Here is a 15,281-nt window from a genome sequence, read left to right as displayed (position 1 = left end):
AGCGTTGCTCCAAGACCCAAAAATCCACCCACAAACACCAGGAACCCCCCCCAAGCAGGCCCCCAAAAACACGAAAGTGATAGAAAACGCTAAAAAGTGAAAAACTTTTAACCATGTATTTTATCCAAAACACTTTTATCCAGTATTAGACCTTCCCAGCAATGGCCCCAGACCCGTCAACCCCGGCGGAAACAAGTAGAAGACCCCCAAACAGGCAAAAAGCAAAAACAGAAAAGCTCACACAGATATATTTTTGGCCTCATTCCAAAATCACTCCAGGCGCGCTGTGCAGCTAGGCCATAACTCCCATTTTCTACCATGGATTTCCTGAAAAACAAATGCACTCAAAATTAGACTGTGCCAGCAGTGCTCCCAGACCCCAAAACCCACCCACAAACACCAGGAACCCCCCAAGCAGGCCCCCGAAAACACGAAAGTGATAGAAAACGCTAAAAAGTGAAGAACTTTTTAACGATGTATTTTACCCAAAACACTTTTATCCGGTATTAGACCTTCCCAGCAATGGCCCCAGACCCGTCAACCCCGGCGGAAACAAGTAAAAGACCCCCAAACAGGCAAAAAGCAAAACCGGAAAAGCTCACAATTAGAAATGTTTTCGGCCTCATTCCAAAATCACTCCAAGTAAGCTGTGCAGCTAGGCCATAACTCCCGTTTTCTACCAGGGATTTCCTGAAAAACAAATGCAATCATAATTAGACTGTGCCAGCAGTGCTCCCAGACCCCAAAACCCACCCCCAAACACCAGGAACCCCCCCAAACAGCACCCCAAAGACAAGCAAGTGAGCAAAAACGCAAAAATAATTTCAACTCCGATTTTCTCCAAGACACTTTTATCCGGTATTAGACCTTCCCAGCAATGGCCCCAGACCCGTCAACCCAGGCGGAAACAAGTAGAAGCCCCCCAAACAGGCAAAAAGCAAATATACAAAAGTGGGGACTTAGAAAATTTCGGGAAAATTTCCAAAATCACTCAGCGCGCGCTCTGCAGCTAGGCCCTAACTCCCCTTTGCCACCATGGATTTGCTTCAAACCTCTTGCAATCAAAAGTATCCATACCCAGAGTTGCTCCAAGACCCAAAAACCCACCCACAAACACCAGGAACCCCCTAAGCAGGCCCCCGAAAACACGAAAGTGATAAAAAACGCTAAAAAGTGAAGAACTTTTTAACCATGTATTTTATCCAAAACACTTTTATCCGGTATTAGACCTTCCCAGCAATGGCCCCAGACCCGTCAACCCCGGTGGAAACAAGTAGAAGACCCCCAAACAGGCAAAAAGCAAAACCGGAAAAGCTCACACTTAGAAATATTTTCGGCCTCATTCCAAAATCACTCCAAGCGCGCTGTGCAGCTAGGTCATAACTCCCGTTTTCTACCGTGGATTTCCAGAAAAACAAATGCAATCAAAATTAGACTGTGCCAGCAGTGCTCCCAGACCCCAAAACCCATCCCCAAATGCCAGGAACCCCCCCAAACAGCACCCCAAAGACAAGCAAGTCAGCAAAAACGCAAAAATAATTTAAACTCCGATTTTCTCCAAGACACTTTTATCCTGTATTAGACCTTCCCAGCAATGGCCCCAGACCCGTCAACCCAGGCGGAAACAAGTAGAAGCCCCCCAAACAGGCAAAAAGCAAATATACAAAAGTTGGGACTTAAAAAATTTCAGGAAAATTTCCAAAATCACTCAGAGTGCGCTCTGCAGCTAGGCCCTAACTCACCTTTGCCACCATGGATTTGCTTCAAACCTCTTGCAATCAAAAGTATCCATACCCAGCGTTGCTCCAAGACCCAAAAACCCACCCACAAACACCAGGAACCCCCTAAGCAGGCCCCTGAAAACACAAAAGTGATAGAAAACGCAAAAAAGTGAAAAACTTTTTAACCATGTATTTTATCCAAAACACTTTTATCCGGTATTAGACCTTCCCAGCAATGGCCCCAGACCCGTCAACCCCGGCAGAAACAAGTAGAAGACCCCCAAACAGGCAAAAAGCAAAAACAGAAAAGCTCACACAGAAATATTTTTGGCCTCATTCCAAAATCACTCCAGGCGCGCTGTGCAGCTAGGCCATAACTCCCGTTTTCTACCATGGATTTCCAGAAAAACAAATGTAATCAAAATTAGACTGTGCCAGCAGTGCTCCCAGACCCCAAAACCCATCCCCAAATGCCAGGAACCCCCCCAAACAGCACCCAAAAGACAAGCAAGTCAGCAAAAACGCAAAAATAATTTCAACTCCGATTTTCTCCAAGACACTTTTATCCTGTATTAGACCTTCCCAGCAATGGCCCCAGACCCGTCAACCCAGGCGGAAACAAGTAGAAGCCCCCCAAACAGGCAAAAAGCAAATATACAAAAGTGGGGACTTAAAAAATTTTCAGGAAAATTTCCAAAATCACTCAGAGCGCGCTCTGCAGCTAGGCCCTAACTCACCTTTGCCACCATGGATTTGCTTCAAACCTCTTGCAATCAAAAGTATCCATACCCAGAGTTGCTCCAAGACCCAAAAACCCACCCACAAACACCAGGAACCCCCTAAGCAGGCCCCCGAAAACACGAAAGTGATAAAAAACGCTAAAAAGTGAAGAACTTTTTAACCATGTATTTTATCCAAAACACTTTTATCCGGTATTAGACCTTCCCAGCAATGGCCCCAGACCCGTCAACCCCGGTGGAAACAAGTAGAAGACCCCCAAACAGGCAAAAAGCAAAACCGGAAAAGCTCACACTTAGAAATATTTTCGGCCTCATTCCAAAATCACTCCAAGCGCGCTGTGCAGCTAGGTCATAACTCCCGTTTTCTACCGTGGATTTCCAGAAAAACAAATGCAATCAAAATTAGACTGTGCCAGCAGTGCTCCTAGACCCCAAAACCCACCCCCAAACACCAGGAACCCCCCCAAACAGTACCCCAAAGACAAGCAAGTGAGCAAAAACGCAAAAGTAATTTCAACCCTCGATTTTCTCCAAGACACTTTTATCCGGTATTAGACCTTCCCAGCAATGGCCCCAGACCCGTCAACCCAGGCGGAAACAAGTAGAAGCCCCCCAAACAGGCAAAAAGCAAATATACAAAAGTGGGGACTTAAAAAATTTCAGGAATATTTCCAAAATCACTCAGAGCGCGCTCTGCAGCTAGGCCCTAACTCACCTTTGCCACCATGGATTTGCTTCAAACCTCTTGCAATCAAAAGTATCCATACCCAGCGTTGCTCCAAGACCCAAAAATCCACCCACAAACACCAGGAACACCCCCAAGCAGGCCCCCAAAAACACGAAAGTGATAGAAAACGCTAAAAAGTGAAAAACTTTTAACCATGTATTTTATCCAAAACACTTTTATCCAGTATTAGACCTTCCCAGCAATGGCCCCAGACCCGTCAACCCCGGCGGAAACAAGTAGAAGACCCCCAAACAGGCAAAAAGCAAAAACAGAAAAGCTCACACAAATATTTTTGGCCTCATTCCAAAATCACTCCAGGCGCGCTGTGCAGCTAGGCCATAACTCCCGTTTTCTACCATGGATTTCCTGAAAAACAAATGCATTCAAAATTAGACTGTGCCAGCAGTGCTCCCAGACCCCAAAACCCACCCCCAAACACCAGGAACCCCCCAAACAGCACCCCAAAGACAAGCAAGTGAGCAAAAACGCAAAAATAATTTCAACTCCGATTTTCTCCAAGACACTTTTATCCGGTATTAGACCTTCCCAGCAATGGCCCCAGACCCGTCAACCCAGGCGGAAACAAGTAGAAGCCCCCCAAACAGGCAAAAAGCAAATATACAAAAGTGGGGAATTATAAAATGTCGGGAAAATTTCCAAAATCACTCAGCGCGCGCTCTGCAGCTAGGCCCTAACTCCCCTTTGCCACCATGGATTTGCTTCAAACCTCTTGCAATCAAAAGTATCCATACCCAGCGTTGCTCCAAGACCCAAAAACCCACCCACAAACACCAGGAACCCCCCAAGCAGGCCCCCGAAAACACGAAAGTGATAGAAAACGCTAAAAAGTGAAGAACTTTTTAACCATGTATTTTACCCAAAACACTTTTATCCGGTATTAGACCTTCCCAGCAATGGCCCCAGACCCGTCAACCCCGGCGGAAACAAGTAAAAGACCCCCAAACAGGCAAAAAGCAAAACCGGAAAAGCTCACACTTAGAAATATTTTCGGCCTCATTCCAAAATCACTAAAAAGCAAAAGCTAGGCCATAACTCCCGTTTTCTACCATGGATTTCCTGAAAAACAAATGCAATCAAAATTAGACTGTGCAAGCAGTGTTCCCAGACCCCAAAACCCACCCCCAAACACCAGGAACCCCCCAAACAGCTCCCTAAAGACAAGCAAGTGAGCAAAAACGCAAAAATAATTTCAACTCCGATTTTCTCCAAGACACTTTTATCCGGTATTAGACCTTCCCAGCAATGGCCCCAGACCCGTCAACCCAGGCGGAAACAAGTAGAAGCCCCCCAAACAGGCAAAAAGCAAATATACAAAAGTGGGGACTTAGAAATTTTCAGGAAAATTTCCCAAATCACTCAGAGCGCGCTCTGCAGCTAGGCCCTAACTCACCTTTGCCACCATGGATTTGCTTCAAACCTCTTCCAATCAAAAGTATCCATACCCAGCGTTGCTCCAAGACCCAAAAATCCACCCACAAACACCAGGAACCCCCCCAAGCAGGCCCCCAAAAACACGAAAGTGATAGAAAACGCTAAAAAGTGAAAAACTTTTAACCATGTATTTTATCCAAAACACTTTTATCCAGTATTAGACCTTCCCAGCAATGGCCCCAGACCCGTCAACCCCGGCGGAAACAAGTAGAAGACCCCCAAACAGGCAAAAAGCAAAAACAGAAAAGCTCACACAGATATATTTTTGGCCTCATTCCAAAATCACTCCAGGCGCGCTGTGCAGCTAGGCCATAACTCCCATTTTCTACCATGGATTTCCTGAAAAACAAATGCACTCAAAATTAGACTGTGCCAGCAGTGCTCCCAGACCCCAAAACCCACCCACAAACACCAGGAACCCCCCAAGCAGGCCCCCGAAAACACGAAAGTGATAGAAAACGCTAAAAAGTGAAGAACTTTTTAACGATGTATTTTACCCAAAACACTTTTATCCGGTATTAGACCTTCCCAGCAATGGCCCCAGACCCGTCAACCCCGGCGGAAACAAGTAAAAGACCCCCAAACAGGCAAAAAGCAAAACCGGAAAAGCTCACAATTAGAAATGTTTTCGGCCTCATTCCAAAATCACTCCAAGTAAGCTGTGCAGCTAGGCCATAACTCCCGTTTTCTACCAGGGATTTCCTGAAAAACAAATGCAATCATAATTAGACTGTGCCAGCAGTGCTCCCAGACCCCAAAACCCACCCCCAAACACCAGGAACCCCCCCAAACAGCACCCCAAAGACAAGCAAGTGAGCAAAAACGCAAAAATAATTTCAACTCCGATTTTCTCCAAGACACTTTTATCCGGTATTAGACCTTCCCAGCAATGGCCCCAGACCCGTCAACCCAGGCGGAAACAAGTAGAAGCCCCCCAAACAGGCAAAAAGCAAATATACAAAAGTGGGGACTTAGAAAATTTCGGGAAAATTTCCAAAATCACTCAGCGCGCGCTCTGCAGCTAGGCCCTAACTCCCCTTTGCCACCATGGATTTGCTTCAAACCTCTTGCAATCAAAAGTATCCATACCCAGAGTTGCTCCAAGACCCAAAAACCCACCCACAAACACCAGGAACCCCCTAAGCAGGCCCCCGAAAACACGAAAGTGATAAAAAACGCTAAAAAGTGAAGAACTTTTTAACCATGTATTTTATCCAAAACACTTTTATCCGGTATTAGACCTTCCCAGCAATGGCCCCAGACCCGTCAACCCCGGTGGAAACAAGTAGAAGACCCCCAAACAGGCAAAAAGCAAAACCGGAAAAGCTCACACTTAGAAATATTTTCGGCCTCATTCCAAAATCACTCCAAGCGCGCTGTGCAGCTAGGTCATAACTCCCGTTTTCTACCGTGGATTTCCAGAAAAACAAATGCAATCAAAATTAGACTGTGCCAGCAGTGCTCCCAGACCCCAAAACCCATCCCCAAATGCCAGGAACCCCCCCAAACAGCACCCCAAAGACAAGCAAGTCAGCAAAAACGCAAAAATAATTTAAACTCCGATTTTCTCCAAGACACTTTTATCCTGTATTAGACCTTCCCAGCAATGGCCCCAGACCCGTCAACCCAGGCGGAAACAAGTAGAAGCCCCCCAAACAGGCAAAAAGCAAATATACAAAAGTTGGGACTTAAAAAATTTCAGGAAAATTTCCAAAATCACTCAGAGTGCGCTCTGCAGCTAGGCCCTAACTCACCTTTGCCACCATGGATTTGCTTCAAACCTCTTGCAATCAAAAGTATCCATACCCAGCGTTGCTCCAAGACCCAAAAACCCACACACAAACACCAGGAACCCCCTAAGCAGGCCCCTGAAAACACAAAAGTGATAGAAAACGCAAAAAAGTGAAAAACTTTTTAACCATGTATTTTATCCAAAACACTTTTATCCGGTATTAGACCTTCCCAGAAATGGCCCCAGACCCGTCAACCCCGGCAGAAACAAGTAGAAGACCCCCAAACAGGCAAAAAGCAAAAACAGAAAAGCTCACACAGAAATATTTTTGGCCTCATTCCAAAATCACTCCAGGCGCGCTGTGCAGCTAGGCCATAACTCCCGTTTTCTACCATGGATTTCCAGAAAAACAAATGTAATCAAAATTAGACTGTGCCAGCAGTGCTCCCAGACCCCAAAACCCATCCCCAAATGCCAGGAACCCCCCCAAACAGCACCCAAAAGACAAGCAAGTCAGCAAAAACGCAAAAATAATTTCAACTCCGATTTTCTCCAAGACACTTTTATCCTGTATTAGACCTTCCCAGCAATGGCCCCAGACCCGTCAACCCAGGCGGAAACAAGTAGAAGCCCCCCAAACAGGCAAAAAGCAAATATACAAAAGTGGGGACTTAAAAAATTTCAGGAAAATTTCCAAAATCACTCAGAGCGCGCTCTGCAGCTAGGCCCTAACTCACCTTTGCCACCATGGATTTGCTTCAAACCTCTTGCAATCAAAAGTATCCATACCCAGAGTTGCTCCAAGACCCAAAAACCCACCCACAAACACCAGGAACCCCCTAAGCAGGCCCCCGAAAACACGAAAGTGATAAAAAACGCTAAAAAGTGAAGAACTTTTTAACCATGTATTTTATCCAAAACACTTTTATCCGGTATTAGACCTTCCCAGCAATGGCCCCAGACCCGTCAACCCCGGTGGAAACAAGTAGAAGACCCCCAAACAGGCAAAAAGCAAAACCGGAAAAGCTCACACTTAGAAATATTTTCGGCCTCATTCCAAAATCACTCCAAGCGCGCTGTGCAGCTAGGTCATAACTCCCGTTTTCTACCGTGGATTTCCAGAAAAACAAATGCAATCAAAATTAGACTGTGCCAGCAGTGCTCCTAGACCCCAAAACCCACCCCCAAACACCAGGAACCCCCCCAAACAGTACCCCAAAGACAAGCAAGTGAGCAAAAACGCAAAAGTAATTTCAACCCTCGATTTTCTCCAAGACACTTTTATCCGGTATTAGACCTTCCCAGCAATGGCCCCAGACCCGTCAACCCAGGCGGAAACAAGTAGAAGCCCCCCAAACAGGCAAAAAGCAAAACCGGAAAAGCTCACAATTAGAAATGTTTTCGGCCTCATTCCAAAATCACTCCAAGCGCGCTGTGCAGCTAGGCCATAACTCCCGTTTTCTACCAGGGATTTCCTGAAAAACAAATGCAATCATAATTAGACTGTGCCAGCAGTGCTCCCAGACCCCAAAACCCATCCCCAAATGCCAGGAACCCCCCCAAACAGCACCCCAAAGACAAGCAAGTCAGCAAAAACGCAAAAATAATTTCAACTCCGATTTTCTCCAAGACACTTTTATCCTGTATTAGACCTTCCCAGCAATGGCCCCAGACCCGTCAACCCAGGCGGAAACAAGTAGAAGCCCCCCAAACAGGCAAAAAGCAAATATACAAAAGTGGGGACTTAAAAAATTTCAGGAAAATTTCCAAAATCACTCAGAGCGCGCTCTGCAGCTAGGCCCTAACTCACCTTTGCCACCATGGATTTGCTTCAAACCTCTTGCAATCAAAAGTATCCATACCCAGCGTTGCTCCAAGACCCAAAAACCCACCCACAAACACCAGGAACCCCCTAAGCAGGCCCCTGAAAACAAAAAAGTGATAGAAAACGCAAAAAAGTGAAAAACTTTTTAACCATGTATTTTATCCAAAACACTTTTATCCGGTATTAGACCTTCCCAGCAATGGCCCCAGACCCGTCAACCCCGGCAGAAACAAGTAGAAGACCCCCAAACAGGCAAAAAGCAAAAACAGAAAAGCTCACACAGAAATATTTTTGGCCTCATTCCAAAATCACTCCAGGCGCGCTGTGCAGCTAGGCCATAACTCCCGTTTTCTACCATGGATTTCCAGAAAAACAAATGTAATCAAAATTAGACTGTGTCAGCAGTGCTCCCAGACCCCAAAACCCATCCCCAAATGCCAGGAACCCCCCCAAACAGCACCCAAAAGACAAGCAAGTCAGCAAAAACGCAAAAATAATTTCAACTCCGATTTTCTCCAAGACACTTTTATCCTGTATTAGACCTTCCCAGCAATGGCCCCAGACCCGTCAACCCAGGCGGAAACAAGTAGAAGCCCCCCAAACAGGCAAAAAATCAAATATACAAAAGTGGGGACTTAAAAAATTACAGGAAAATTTCCAAAATCACTCAGACCGCGCTCTGCAGCTAGGCCCTAACTCCCCTTTGCCACCATGGATTTGCTTCAAACCTCTTGCAATCAAAAGTATCCATACCCAGAGTTGCTCCAAGACCCAAAAACCCACCCACAAACACCAGGAACCCCCTAAGCAGGCCCCCGAAAACACGAAAGTGATAAAAAACGCTAAAAAGTGAAGAACTTTTTAACCATGTATTTTATCCAAAACACTTTTATCCGGTATTAGACCTTCCCAGCAATGGCCCCAGACCCGTCAACCCCGGTGGAAACAAGTAGAAGACCCCCAAACAGGCAAAAAGCAAAACCGGAAAAGCTCACACTTAGAAATATTTTCGGCCTCATTCCAAAATCACTCCAAGCGCGCTGTGCAGCTAGGTCATAACTCCCGTTTTCTACCGTGGATTTCCAGAAAAACAAATGCAATCAAAATTAGACTGTGCCAGCAGTGCTCCCAGACCCCAAAACCCATCCCCAAATGCCAGGAACCCCCCCAAACAGCACCCCAAAGACAAGCAAGTCAGCAAAAACGCAAAAATAATTTCAACTCCGATTTTCTCCAAGACACTTTTATCCTGTATTAGACCTTCCCAGCAATGGCCCCAAACCCGTCAACCCAGGCGGAAACAAGTAGAAGCCCCCCAAACAGGCAAAAAGCAAATATACAAAAGTGGGGACTTAAAAAATTTCAGGAAAATTTCCAAAATGACTCAGAGCGCGCTCTGCAGCTAGGCCCTAACTCACCTTTGCCACCATGGATTTGCTTCAAACCTCTTGCAATCAAAAGTATCCATACCCAGCGTTGCTCCAAGACCCAAAAACCCACCCACAAACACCAGGAACCCCCTAAGCAGGCCCCTGAAAACACAAAAGTGATAGAAAACGCAAAAAAGTGAAAAACTTTTTAACCATGTATTTTATCCAAAACACTTTTATCCGGTATTAGACCTTCCCAGCAATGGCCCCAGACCCGTCAACCCCGGCAGAAACAAGTAGAAGACCCCCAAACAGGCAAAAAGCAAAAACAGAAAAGCTCACACAGAAATATTTTTGGCCTCATTCCAAAATCACTCCAGGCGCGCTGTGCAGCTAGGCCATAACTCCCGTTTTCTACCATGGATTTCCAGAAAAACAAATGCAATCAAAATTAGACTGTGCCAGCAGTGCTCCCAGACCCCAAAACCCATCCCCAAATGCCAGGAACCCCCCCAAACAGCACCCCAAAGACAAGCAAGTCAGCAAAAACGCAAAAATAATTTCAACTCCGATTTTCTCCAAGACACTTTTATCCTGTATTAGACCTTCCCAGCAATGGCCCCAAACCCGTCAACCCAGGCGGAAACAAGTAGAAGCCCCCCAAACAGGCAAAAAGCAAATATACAAAAGTGGGGACTTAAAAAATTTCAGGAAAATTTCCAAAATGACTCAGAGCGCGCTCTGCAGCTAGGCCCTAACTCACCTTTGCCACCATGGATTTGCTTCAAACCTCTTGCAATCAAAAGTATCCATACCCAGCGTTGCTCCAAGACCCAAAAACCCACCCACAAACACCAGGAACCCCCTAAGCAGGCCCCTGAAAACACAAAAGTGATAGAAAACGCAAAAAAGTGAAAAACTTTTTAACCATGTATTTTATCCAAAACACTTTTATCCGGTATTAGACCTTCCCAGCAATGGCCCCAGACCCGTCAACCCCGGCAGAAACAAGTAGAAGACCCCCAAACAGGCAAAAAGCAAAAACAGAAAAGCTCACACAGAAATATTTTTGGCCTCATTCCAAAATCACTCCAGGCGCGCTGTGCAGCTAGGCCATAACTCCCGTTTTCTACCATGGATTTCCAGAAAAACAAATGCAATCAAAATTAGACTGTGCCAGCAGTGCTCCCAGACCCCAAAACCCATCCCCAAATGCCAGGAACCCCCCCAAACAGCACCCAAAAGACAAGCAAGTCAGCAAAAACGCAAAAATAATTTCAACTCCGATTATCTCCAAGACACTTTTATCCTGTATTAGACCTTCCCAGCAATGGCCCCAGACCCGTCAACCCAGGCGGAAACAAGTAGAAGCCCCCCAAACAGGCAAAAAGCAAATATACAAAAGTGGGGACTTAAAAAATTTCAGGAAAATTTCCAAAATCACTCAGAGCGCGCTCTGCAGCTAGGCCCTAACTCACCTTTGCCACCATGGATTTGCTTCAAACCTCTTGCAATCAAAAGTATCCATACCCAGCGTTGCTCCAAGACCCAAAAACCCACCCACAAACACCAGGAACCCCCTAAGCAGGCCCCTGAAAACACAAAAGTGATAGAAAACGCAAAAAAGTGAAAAACTTTTTAACCATGTATTTTATCCAAAACACTTTTATCCGGTATTAGACCTTCCCAGCAATGGCCCCAGACCCGTCAACCCCGGCAGAAACAAGTAGAAGACCCCCAAACAGGCAAAAAGCAAAAACAGAAAAGCTCAAACAGAAATATTTTTGGCCTCATTCCAAAATCACTCCAGGCGCGCTGTGCAGCTAGGCCATAACTCCCGTTTTCTACCATGGATTTCCAGAAAAACAAATGCAATCAAAATTAGACTGTGCCAGCAGTGCTCCCAGACCCCAAAACCCATCCCCAAATGCCAGGAACCCCCCCAAACAGCACCCAAAAGACAAGCAAGTCAGCAAAAACGCAAAAATAATTTCAACTCCGATTATCTCCAAGACACTTTTATCCTGTATTAGACCTTCCCAGCAATGGCCCCAGACCCGTCAACCCAGGCGGAAACAAGTAGAAGCCCCCCAAACAGGCAAAAAGCAAATATACAAAAGTGGGGACTTAAAAAATTTCAGGAAAATTTCCAAAATCACTCAGAGCGCGCTCTGCAGCTAGGCCCTAACTCACCTTTGCCACCATGGATTTGCTTCAAACCTCTTGCAATCAAAAGTATCCATACCCAGCGTTGCTCCAAGACCCAAAAACCCACCCACAAACACCAGGAACCCCCTAAGCAGGCCCCTGAAAACACAAAAGTGATAGAAAACGCAAAAAAGTGAAAAACTTTTTAACCATGTATTTTATCCAAAACACTTTTATCCGGTATTAGACCTTCCCAGCAATGGCCCCAGACCCGTCAACCCCGGCAGAAACAAGTAGAAGACCCCCAAACAGGCAAAAAGCAAAAACAGAAAAGCTCAAACAGAAATATTTTTGGCCTCATTCCAAAATCACTCCAGGCGCGCTGTGCAGCTAGGCCATAACTCCCGTTTTCTACCATGGATTTCCTGAAAAACAAATGCATTCAAAATTAGACTGTGCCAGCAGTGCTCCCAGGCCCCAAAACCCACCCCCAAACAGCAGGAACCCCCCAAACAGCACCCCAAAGACAAGCAAGTGAGCAAAAACGCAAAAATAATTTCAACTCCGATTTTCTCCAAGACACTTTTATCCGGTATTAGACCTTCCCAGCAATGGCCCCAGACCCGTCAACCCAGGCGGAAACAAGTAGAAGCCCCCCAAACAGGCAAAAAGCAAATATACAAAAGTGGGGAATTATAAAATGTCGGGAAAATTTCCAAAATCACTCAGCGCGTGCTCTGCAGCTAGGCCCTAACTCCCCTTTGCCACCATGGATTTGCTTGAAACCTCTTGCAATCAAAAGTATCCATACCCAGCGTTGCTCCAAGGCCCAAAAACCCACCCACAAACACCAGGAACCCCCCAAGCAGGCCCCCGAAAACACGAAAGTGATAGAAAACGCTAAAAAGTGAAGAACTTTTTAACCATGTATTTTATCCAAAACACTTTTATCCGGTATTAGACCTTCCCAGCAATGGCCCCAGACCCGTCAACCCCGGCGGAAACAAGTAGAAGACCCCCAAACAGGCAAAAAGCAAAACCGGAAAAGCTCAGACAGAAATATTTTTGGCCTCATTCCAAAATCACTCCAGGTGCGCTGTGCAGCTAGGCCATAACTCCCGTTTTCTACCATGGATTTCCTGAAAAACAAATGCAATCAAAATTAGACTGTGCCAGCAGTGCTCCCAGACCCCAAAACCCACCCCCAAAAACCAGGAACCCCCCAAAACAGCACCCCAAAGACAAGCAAGTGAGCAAAAACGCAAAAATAATTTCAACTCATATTTTCTCCAAGACACTTTTATCTGGTATTAGACCTTCCCAGCAATGGCCCCAGACCCGTCAACCCAGGCGGAAACAAGTAGAAGCCTCCCAAACAGGCAAAAAGCAAATATACAAAAGTGGGGACTTAGACATTTTCAGGAAAATTTCCAAAATCACTCAGAGCGCGCTCTGCAGCTAGGCCCTAACTCACCTTTGCCACCATGGATTTGCTTCAATCCTCTTGCAATCAAAAGTATCCATACCCAGCGTTGCTCCAAGACCCAAAACCCCACCCACAAACACCAGGAACCCCCCAAGCAGGCCCCCGAAAACACGAAAGTGATAGAAAACGCTAAAAAGTGAAGAACTGTTTAACCATGTATTTTATCCAAAACACTTTTATCTGGTATTAGACCTTCCCAGCAATGGCCCCAGACCCGTCAACCCCGGCGGAAACAAGTAAAAGACCCCCAAACAGGCAAAAAGCAAAACCGGAAAAGCTCACAATTAGAAATGTTTTCGGCCTCATTCCAAAATCACTCCAAGCGCGCTGTGCAGCTAGGCCATAACTCCCGTTTTCTACCAGGGATTTCCTGAAAAACAAATGCAATCATAATTAGACTGTGCCAGCAGTGCTCCCAGACCCCAAAACCCATCCCCAAATGCCAGGAACCCCCCCAAACAGCACCCCAAAGACAAGCAAGTCAGCAAAAACGCAAAAATAATTTCAACTCCGATTTTCTCCAAGACACTTTTATCCTGTATTAGACCTTCCCAGCAATGGCCCCAGACCCGTCAACCCAGGCGGAAACAAGTAGAAGCCCCCCAAACAGGCAAAAAGCAAATATACAAAAGTGGGGACTTAAAAAATTTCAGGAAAATTTCCAAAATCACTCAGAGCGCGCTCTGCAGCTAGGCCCTAACTCACCTTTGCCACCATGGATTTGCTTCAAACCTCTTGCAATCAAAAGTATCCATACCCAGCGTTGCTCCAAGACCCAAAAACCCACCCACAAACACCAGGAACCCCCTAAGCAGGCCCCTGAAAACACAAAAGTGATAGAAAACGCAAAAAAGTGAAAAACTTTTTAACCATGTATTTTATCCAAAACACTTTTATCCGGTATTAGACCTTCCCAGCAATGGCCCCAGACCCGTCAACCCCGGCAGAAACAAGTAGAAGACCCCCAAACAGGCAAAAAGCAAAAACAGAAAAGCTCACACAGAAATATTTTTGGCCTCATTCCAAAATCACTCCAGGCGCGCTGTGCAGCTAGGCCATAACTCCCGTTTTCTACCATGGATTTCCAGAAAAACAAATGTAATCAAAATTAGACTGTGTCAGCAGTGCTCCCAGACCCCAAAACCCATCCCCAAATGCCAGGAACCCCCCCAAACAGCACCCAAAAGACAAGCAAGTCAGCAAAAACGCAAAAATAATTTCAACTCCGATTTTCTCCAAGACACTTTTATCCTGTATTAGACCTTCCCAGCAATGGCCCCAGACCCGTCAACCCAGGCGGAAACAAGTAGAAGCCCCCCAAACAGGCAAAAAATCAAATATACAAAAGTGGGGACTTAAAAAATTACAGGAAAATTTCCAAAATCACTCAGACCGCGCTCTGCAGCTAGGCCCTAACTCCCCTTTGCCACCATGGATTTGCTTCAAACCTCTTGCAATCAAAAGTATCCATACCCAGAGTTGCTCCAAGACCCAAAAACCCACCCACAAACACCAGGAACCCCCTAAGCAGGCCCCCGAAAACACGAAAGTGATAAAAAACGCTAAAAAGTGAAGAACTTTTTAACCATGTATTTTATCCAAAACACTTTTATCCGGTATTAGACCTTCCCAGCAATGGCCCCAGACCCGTCAACCCCGGTGGAAACAAGTAGAAGACCCCCAAACAGGCAAAAAGCAAAACCGGAAAAGCTCACACTTAGAAATATTTTCGGCCTCATCCAAAATCACTCCAAGCGCGCTGTGCAGCTAGGTCATAACTCCCGTTTTCTACCGTGGATTTCCAGAAAAACAAATGCAATCAAAATTAGACTGTGCCAGCAGTGCTCCCAGACCCCAAAACCCATCCCCAAATGCCAGGAACCCCCCCAAACAGGACCCCAAAGACAAGCAAGTCAGCAAAAACGCAAAAATAATTTCAACTCCGATTTTCTCCAAGACACTTTTATCCTGTATTAGACCTTCCCAGCAATGGCCCCAGACCCGTCAACCCAGGCGGAAACAAGTAGAAGCCCCCCAAACAGGCAAAAAGCAAATATACAAAAGTGGGGACTTAAAAAAT

The sequence above is a fragment of the Lissotriton helveticus genome, chromosome 6 (assembly GCF_964261635.1).
Source record: "Lissotriton helveticus chromosome 6, aLisHel1.1, whole genome shotgun sequence".
Classification (NCBI taxonomy): domain Eukaryota; kingdom Metazoa; phylum Chordata; class Amphibia; order Caudata; family Salamandridae; genus Lissotriton; species Lissotriton helveticus.
This window is presented reverse-complemented; position numbering follows the sequence as displayed.